Source organism: Mastomys coucha, unplaced genomic scaffold, assembly GCF_008632895.1.
Source record: "Mastomys coucha isolate ucsf_1 unplaced genomic scaffold, UCSF_Mcou_1 pScaffold7, whole genome shotgun sequence".
NCBI classification, from domain to species: Eukaryota; Metazoa; Chordata; class Mammalia; order Rodentia; family Muridae; genus Mastomys; species Mastomys coucha.
In genome coordinates, this window is record NW_022196913.1 from 11,570,717 (window position 1) to 11,580,499 (window position 9,783).

The following is a 9,783-nucleotide window of genomic DNA, read 5'->3' on the forward strand; positions in this document are numbered from 1 at the left end:
TGTGTTCACAGCAGGCACTTTTCTAATTGAGCCATCTCTCCACTGCAAGCCCTCTTAGGTGACAGTGTATGTATGGACTTCACATCTACCACCCCGTGAGTCCACAGAGATCCTATAAAGCCACATCTTCTTCAACCATAAGAAGAGTGGTGTTTATGATCTCTTAAGCCCATATTCATCCCATGATAGCAACAGAATTGAGGGAAAACTAGGAGAGTTACCCTCAGTTAACTGGAATTCCTTCAAAGAAATGTTTTTATGAAAATCTGAGCCTTGTAGCATATCCCTATAATCCCAGCCCTTAAGAGACTGATGTAGGAGGAGCATCAGTTCAAGCCCAGCCTGGGACATGGAATGAGACTCTGTCATCTCTAGCATCACACAGGAGACAAGCCTGTGAGCACATCTAAAGGAATGTCTAAAAATGTGTGAATTGAGTTGGGATGACCCAATTTAATTGCAGGTGACACCATTCCATAGGATGGGGATAGTGAACATGGAGGAGGCTAGCTGAGTACCAACATTCATCTCTCTGAGCTTCCCGACTGTAGATGTAATACGACCAATGACCTCAGCCCTCTTGACATCATGACACCCCATGATGGACTTTTTTTCTACAGTGAGCCAAAATAAACCCTTCATGAAATTGCTTTCATCTGTTTTTTTGTTATAGCAATGGGCAAACTAACTAATAAAAATAGTATGTATTTCTGGAAAAATGTGGTTTTCTTTGAAGATTCCAGGGTTATTTTCTGTCTGATTTCATCTCACTGAGTTTACTTCTCTAATGGGCCCTGCTTTCCTGTGAGGCACTAGATATGCTAAATGCAGTTCTTGCCCATGAGTATATAATTCATCAATCAGAAGGAAATAGTCTTTTATACTGTGCATCAGATCATGAATGAGGGTCTCCCAATGAGTCATATAAGATCATAAGGGGATATCCCCTCTGCAAAATTCCTAAAATAATAAAAGAAAACATCAATGATACTTTTTCATTGTGATATGAAACACAGGAGTAGATTTACCGGAATACCAGTTGTGTGGCCTTCATTCCTGAGTCCTATGTGCAGACCTTAGAAGACCAGTAGATACATCTGATAGGCTGCCTGCAGGGATCTCTGTGTTCATAGAGCTCCATCCATTCATCTGGTCCTTCACATATAGTATCCCTGAAGCCTTCTAGGACAAAGGAGTAGAGTGAGTTAATGCATCCTGATAGAAAAGAGCAATGTCCTCAGACATTAGTGTGTGCCCAACTTAGTGTAGGACATAAATGGACAATCACTGGTGGCTATGATCAGCACCCTGTGAGGTTCCAAGATCTCCATAATTAAGACAGCAATGTCTTACAGCTTCCAGTCTCTGGACTCCATGAGATAAACTGCTATTTTATTTCACACACAAATGCTTTGGTCACACAAAGAAATGCTTGATTGATGAAATAAGAATGACTTTCCCAAAGGGACACCTGCAGTTTGGGGGATATTTTTGCCATGAACTATAGAGGCAAGACTGGTTTATCATGATGGTTGTTAAAGTCCTTGCTGGCAAAGTTCTGAAACCCTTAGGGAAGACAGAACCTTGTTTGCACCTTTAAAGCAAAATTGCCATTGCTACTGAGCTTTCTGCCTAGCAAAAAAGCCCACAAGATGTTTCATGCACTGCCTTTCTTCTAAGGGAAGGGAAAGCCGTTATTTGAATACATTCAAGTATCATTGACAGGAAACTGCTGCCTTCAGTAGACCGGCTGTGGATTGTGATTCATATAAAAACGCATATATGCAGATTAAAACGCTGAAAAAGAGACACTTGTCAGCATAACCTTCAGAAAACCAAAGACTTAACAACCTGAGCGCATATTCGTAGGAGAAGAGGAAAAGTCATGAAAGCTTGCTTGCTTGCTCTTACTTCAGCCTGCAGGGGCTGGGAACTGGTGATGTCATCAAACCCGAAGTCCAAGGTTATTCTTCTCCTGGTAGGCACCATGAGAATGACAGTGGATTCAACCTTCATGGCCTCAGCTTCCTTTCCTGTAGTATAGTAGTTTGAGGTAGGGCATCTCTAATATCACTACAAGCTCCTGTGTCCTGACTCTGTTATATACCCGCTGATACTTACACTTCCTAAACACCATAGTGAGAAGAGGATTCCTATGTTACGTGTAAAACACAGTCCTCTGAGCAGAACTACCATCCGAATCCTCAGAGCAGGTGTGACGGCATGCGTGCCAGGCAAGCGCTCTCCTTCTGAACCATACTCCTGACCACACCACAGACGTCTATCCCAAAGCTTCCTCAACGAGTGACCTTCGTGGAACTGAAAAGAAATCAATCAATTAGGCTTTGCCTAAAGAAACTGAGGAAGCTGGGTTGATCTCCACAGACCACTAAAATCTTCTCCATATCAAAGGAAGGCAGTTCTGCCTCCTTAATTCACTGGAGATGTTCTCCTTGGAACTCTCAGCTCAGCTGTTTGGTGCCAGAAGCCTAACCTTCAGCCTGTCTCTGTATCAGCATGACTTACTGAGCTTAGTCATCTCCAGGTTTTAATTTCAAGTGAGTGATGAACATCCAGTGTTCATTGTAGGGGTATTCGTTGACCCAGTTTCAGTAATTTTGGAAAGAGGGAAGCCCCAAAGAAAGTATCAAGGATGAAGGAAAGGTGAGTGGTATATTCAGAGCACACATTGCCTGCACTGACTACTTTCACCATCTTATATGGGTACCTTCTTTGTCTGAGTCTCTATTACTGTGAAGAGATACTGCAACCAAGGCAACTCTTATAAAGGAAAGCATTTAACTGGCAGCTTGCTTGTAATGTCAGAGGTTTAGCCCTTTGTCATCATGGCAAACAGCATGGAGGCACACAGGGAGACATACTGCTAGCAAAATAGCTGGGAGCTTTGCATCCTGATCCTCAAGCAGAAGGAAGGAAGAGAAAGACACTGGGTCTAGCTTGGGCTTTTGAACCTAAACACTCACCCCCAGTGGCACTCCTCCTCCAACAAGGATACACCTGCTCCAACAAGAACACACCTCCTAGTCCTTCCAGTTAGCTCACCAACTGAGGACTAAATGTGCAAATATATGAGCCAATGGGGGCTGTTCTCATTCTTACCACCACAGTTACATTTGTTGTTCCCCAAAATAATTACAATAGCAACATCAACAATCATAGATGACAAAGCTTCATATAGTACCACATGAAATTATATAACTAATTATAAAAAATAATAATTAGAAAAGTTTTCAAAATATTTGTGTGAATTACTAAAATGTAAGAGACAAGACATGATTGGGGAAATGACACTGATTGTCTCAGTCAGGGTTCCTATTCCTGCACAAATATCATGACCAAGGAGCAAGTTGGGAAGGAAAGGGTTTATTCAACTTACACTTTGACATTGCTGTTGAGTACAAAAAGAAGTCAGGACAGGAACTCACACAGGGCAGGAACTTAGAATCAGGAGCTGATGCAGAGGCCATGGAATGGTGCTTACTGGATTGCTTTCACTGGCTTGCTCAGCTTGCTTTCTTATAGAATGCAGGATTACCAGCCCAAGGATGGCACCACCCACAATGGGCTCTCCCACCCTTCATCACTACTTGAGAAAATGCCATATAGCTGGATCTTATGGAGGCATTTGCTCAAGGGAGGCTCCTTTCTCTGTGATAACTCTACCTTGTGTTAAGTTGACACACAAAATGAGCCAGTACACTGATAAAAGTTCCTCAATGCTCAAATCGTTGCTACAAACCTACAATTTATTTTTATAAAATAGAGTGATGGACTAAGTGGTGGTTTGGTAGCAGGTAAGAGAACACTTGTTATATGAGCATGAGGACCTGAGTTCACATCCCCAGCCCCTATGCAAGGAAAAAAATACTGACCTGTTACCTCAGTGCTATGGGAGGCAGGCACAAAATGGCTGGAGCTTGCTGGCTACCTATACATACATACATACATACATACATATATACATACATACATACATACATACATACATACACACACACACACACACACACACACACACACACACACTATATATATATAATATATATATAAAACCCTGACTTCTGCCACTGGCCTTCACACATGCATGCATGGCCTCACACACACATATGAACTTACAGCATATAACCTCACACACATACACTCTCACACATGTAATTTTTAAAAAGCAACATATCAGAGCATAATAAAAATTCAAGCAAGCAGGATTGTTTGTGCTTAACCCATCTCCAAATTTTTTGTCTTCTAAGAAAAACATAAATGTGTTTTCAGATTACAAAATATCTATTCAACAGAATAAAATGGGGAGACTGAAGGAGATTAAGGAAAGCAAAGGTCGTTGCAATTTTGCCAAGCAGGGAAAGGTCACCACCATTTTTTCCCTTGAGTTGCTTTCTTACTTTTTTTCATCTATAACATGAGTTAGGACATGTCTTCTTTTAACATGATGTGATATGAGCTTTCACTCTCACAACTGATTCTGTGTATCTGCGGATACCACACCTATGAATTCCCATAAACACGAACTGAAAATGATGGGTGCAAAGTGCAAATTCACTGAACATGGGCACTTTTAATGTCCCTATTCCCTAAAAATGTAGATCAGCAGCTATTTCCATAGCATTGGCATTGTGTAAGATGTTATAAATAACACAAAGGTGAGTTAGAGTACACAGGAGGATGTGTGCTTATATGCAAATCTGCCACCAGTTTACATAAAGGACATTTACATCTGCAGAAACTGATGTCCTTGGAGTCTCTGGCACTAATGTTTTGTGGATTCATAGGGTCAATAATAGTTTGCTTTTCAAATATGTCATTGGTATTGCATCCATTGAGTGTGCTATTTCAGACGGAAAGCCTACCACAAGGAATTCAACAGCTGTCATCAGCACCCAGCGTTTACAGAGCGGTTACCCTATGTTTACACTGTAATAGCACCTGTCTACAAATAATCCTGATCTGCAAGTGCTCTCTTGACCCCTGTCAAAGAGAAGGAGGCTGAAACTGAAGCTCAGGAATGGCTGCAATTCCAATGGTTCAATATGTGGGTATTGATGCTATTTGATGTTAACATCAACAATAATGCCCTACACACCTGCTTCCTTTAAGCCCTGCCCCTAGATTCTCATCCTCTCTCAATTACCTGATACCACTCTATCTCAGGTGGGCTTTTGTATGTGATACCTAGATCCCCATATGCTCTACACTCAGGGTAGCTCTGAAGTGTAATCTGGGGTGGAGGCTTGCTTTAGCATTTGTTTACTGTACTACAGAGCAATTACTTACCTTGCCCATCCAAACCTCTATCTCTCTAATAGACCAAACAGAAGCATAGATGTCTACTTCATAACATAGGTATGAGATTTCAACTAATGTGTGTGCACATAATTTTATATACAAAATATCATTTGGCCTTATCTCTTTTGGTGCTGTTGTATATGTGATGTATGTACACATGAAATATTTAATGAATAAAATACAAAGAATGTTTAATGTATATAATATATTAAATTCAGTATTTTGTATGTTTTATTTGTTTACATTTAAAACTCTTGGGATCCAGATAATCATTATGGTGTATGCTTTGATATAGTCCCAGTCTCTTCCCTGCATGTTTTTCTCTTTCATATACCTCTTCCCCTATTCAGAGAGCTATAGATTTTTTTTGTCTAATTGCTCAGGAAATGAATGGCTCAGTAGGATCTCAGAGAATGAAAACAGAAGCGCATTCCTAGCTCTTCAGTTTCAAAAGCCGAGGTGCTAGCAAAAAAAAAAAAATAATAATAATAATAAAGTAAAAATAAAGTCTACTTGGAAGGATATTTTTATCTGAGAGAACCAGTGTTTTTTCCCCTTACTGCCAGACTCAATCTGTTTTCCTAAATGGAAGAAAATGAAGAAAGGGAGTCAACAAAGAAAAAGAAGGCTTATGTGCTCGGGGTCCTGAGAAGGGAGATTGGTTCTGTTTCCCACTGTTAGTGGTGAATGTGAGAATGCAGAGCAGAAAGAGAGCTGGGTAATGCTCATATGGGATGGGTCCCCAGCACATATACAGCAGAGGACTGCCAGGTCTGGGAAGATGCACCTAACCTTCAAGAGACTGGAGGCCCCAGGGAGTTTAGAGGTCTGGTTGGGTGGGGGTGGGGGACATCCTCGTGGAGACAGGGGCTGGGGAGGAACAGTTGGAGGGTGGACTGAGAGGGGAATAAAATCTGGAGTGAAAGAAAGAGAGAAAGAGAGAAGAAGGAGAAGGAGAGGAAGAAGGAGAAGAAGGAGAAGAAGAAGAAGAAGAAGAAGAAGAAGAAGAAGAAGAAGAAGAAGAAGAAGAAGAAAAAGAAAGAAGAAGAAGAAGAAGAAGAAGAAGAAGAAGAAGAAGAAGAAGAAGAAGAAGAAGAAGAAGAAGAAGAAGTCACAAGCTCCCTTGATTCGTACTGCTCAGCCTCAAACAAAAATATCTAGGAGGGTGACTCATGGTTCACACACTCCTTGTGTGCCATAGGTAAGGACAGAAACAGGATGGGGATTTATTTCTCAACATCAATCACTAGAAACTGGAACAGGAAGTTGAGAATGGTGCATTGGAAAAAAAAAAAAAAGAAGAAGGACACTGTTTTTTCAACTAATAGTCCAACAAAGAAAGGACAAGACAGGGAAGATCAGGGAGAACCTGGGTAACAGAGCTCGGGGTAAGCCCTTCACAAAGATGACTCACTCTAGAAGAGAATACAGTTCTGCCAACAGACAGGAGACACAGACCTGCATGAGAACTGGTTGAAATAATCTTTCTCCTATTAGGTAGATTCTATTAGAATAGGATCCAGAATAGGGTTATATTTACATATAAATAATGCAACTGGCTTATTGACATGAGTTGCCAAATATAACTTTTGAATTCTTTAAAAAGTATGTGTGTGTGTGTGTGTGTGTGTGTGTGTGTGTGTGTGTGTGTGTGTGTTTGTCTATGCAGAGATATATACACAGGAATATGATGCTCATAGAAGCCAGAAGAAATCCCCTGGAGTTGGAATTAAAGGCAATTGTGATGCGGGTGTTAGTTCTTCTGGAAGAGTAGAAGGCTCTCCTGACTAATGAGCCATCTTTCTATCCCTCTGAATACAGATTTAAACTAGACTTGTTTTATCTTCTCACAGAGGAACTCCCTGTGGTTAGGTGGTCATATCTGACTGAGATGGAAAGAGGACCAGACAGAGCACCCCACAGGAGAATCTGGATGCTTTCTATCAAGTAATATGATATAAGCTGCACACACCACTTCTCTGGGCTCTTTGCTGGCGCTCTCTTGACAAAGGGGAACATTTTTGGAATTTGCTTTTAAGCAATCTCACTGGGGAGAGAGATAGAAAGGAAAGAATGGGTTGAGCAGAGATGAGAGAGTATCAGCCATGAGTTGAGAGTTTTGAAATTTGCCTGCCAAGTAAGTGGGGGGAGTGTTTATAATTCTGCCTACTTTTGCATATGTCTGAAATTTTCCATACAAAAACTGCATGTGAGGTTTAAAAAAAAAAAAAAAAAAGATCCACATCTGCCTCTGGAATAGTTCCAGCAACTCCCACCCCTGTGATAAAAAACATATCCCATCTGTCCCCCTAGTGACTTGTCAGAGCAAATTTTAGATTACTATATTCTGCTTAAATTCTAGACCTAGTCAGGACACTGAAATGGCCAAACAGTGCACCTGGAATAATTAGGAAAGTACATTTTTTGTTCATGTGTGCAAGATTGTTCAAGAACTTACAAATCAAGCAGAAATGTGTGAATAATTCCTCTGACCTAAGTTAATTGTGATTATCCCAAGTCTGTGTTATTTTTATTTGTGAGCCTTTGGAAATTAAAGATATTTATAAATACATCAAAGAATGCATTCTGTTGATCCAATAAAAGCATAGTAGAACCAAACTTAATGGAACGGGACAGAGTGAACCTACATGTTCATATAGCATGAGTCAGGTATATGTTCATAGACGAATGATGTCTTAGTTACTCATCAGACTGACAAAGGATGAGCTTCCATAATGCATGGGACAGTCATTAGAGAAACAGAGCCCCCAAGACACCTGGGGAGGATCTGGAAGAGCCAACTGACTCATATTTCCTTCCAAATGTCAGACGCATGTTTGATCAAGAAAGTCTGCTCCAGGAATGTAGCATAACTGAGAGGCTCCACACAGCAACCAGTGGAAACAGAAACAGATCTACAGCCAAATGTTAGATGGAGCTCTGGAAGTCTTACAGAAGAGTTGGGGGAAGGACTGAAGGAGCTGAAGAGGACAGGAACTCTACAGAAAGACCAACAGAGTCTACTAATCTGGACCCTAAGGGGCTCCCAGAGACTGAACTACCAACCAAAGAATGAGCAGGGGCTGGACCTAGGCCTGCACATATGTAGCAGAAGTGAAGTTTAGTCTTCATATGGGTTCCTCAACAACCGAAGCAGGGTCTCACCCTGAATCTGTTGTCTACCTATGGATCCAATTCCTCTAGCTGGGCCACTTCATCTGGTCTCAATGGGAGAGGATGTATCTAGTCCTGCAGTGACTTGATGTGCTGTAAGGGGTACCCAGAGAGAGTGTCCCCTTCTCAGAAAAAAGAGAGAAGGGGGAATGAGAGGAGTATCTGTGTGAGTGGGTCCTAAGAGGAAAGGGTGGCTGACTTTGGAATGTGAAGTAAATAAATAAATAAATAAGTTCTGTTCAGAGATCCTTGAGTCTACAGGGCCAAAAAATTAGAAACATAGAATCAGTGCCACTCTTTTTCTCCCCACTATGCAAATGAAAGATATATGATAAATCAAAAAGTCAAACTAGAAGGAAAAACCTGTGATGTTAATCAATGCCATTTCTAGATACAAGAGAAAGGAGAAGACACATTTTGACCAAGGAACCATCTACCACTGACTTGCCCATTTCCCTCTCTTATATTCTGTCAGTGATTTGGGGATCTATCCATTCATTATTGTTCATTTAGCTTTGGTCTTTTTCTAGATGAATATAAGGATTATACCAACATGTGGACTTAGAATGGTAGTCTCCCCAAAACAAATAAGTGCTGGAGAGAGTGAGAGAAAGCCTGCCCACCATGGAAATCACTGAAGCATCCCTTCAAAAATAAATGTGAGCCTACAGTGTGTGGTTGACAGTTATAAGAAAAGACAATAAAGGGTAAATGGCTTGACCATCTCTTTCTTAGTAAATCTGTATGTATTCTGGAGCATTTCTCTCATAATCACATACACCCCTGCATTATATACAAGTAACCAGAAATACTGAGTCCTACTCTGTGAAATAGGTAGGGCCAAAGGATCAAGTACCATGCTATCCTTTGTGTCAACCACCAGCAGCAACACTATCACCAATACCATCAAACATATCCTAGAAACATTATTATCAAAAGCAAAACCATCAGCTTACTTTGATCACTATCATCACCAACACAATCCACCATCACCAATGAAGCCAGAAAACATTACCAAAGTTATCACTAGCCATTGCTTGGGATATTCAACTGGGACAGATTTGCCTTGTCTAATATTCTTGACCTAACTTGTCTACCAGGATAGGAATTATCTACCATTCATGTCTCAGCTTGCCAACCAGGATTTCAGTTACCAATGTACACTTTCTGCCAAGTAATATGTCCATTCCCAGGGAGATCTTGGGAAATTAAATTTCCATGAGACCACTGTGCAAAACCAAATAGTTTCTCTCTCTCTCTGTCTCTCTGTCTCTCTGTCTCTGTCTCTGT

The 9,783-nt window shown here is 40.9% G+C and overlaps 1 long non-coding RNA gene across 1 annotated transcript in view; it reads right to left on the reverse strand.

Moving 5' to 3' along the window:
* Positions 1-1,058: 1,058 nt before the first annotated feature.
* The window catches only part of LOC116081894, a 9,925-nt gene continuing 1,200 nt past the window's right edge, over positions 1,059-9,783 (reverse strand). Inside the window, exons 2-3 of the long non-coding RNA XR_004115075.1 lie at positions 2,122-2,319; positions 1,059-1,179 (exon numbers count right to left, since the gene is read on the reverse strand). This is a non-coding gene — a long non-coding RNA (uncharacterized LOC116081894). The remainder of the gene's footprint in view (positions 1,180-2,121; positions 2,320-9,783) is intronic.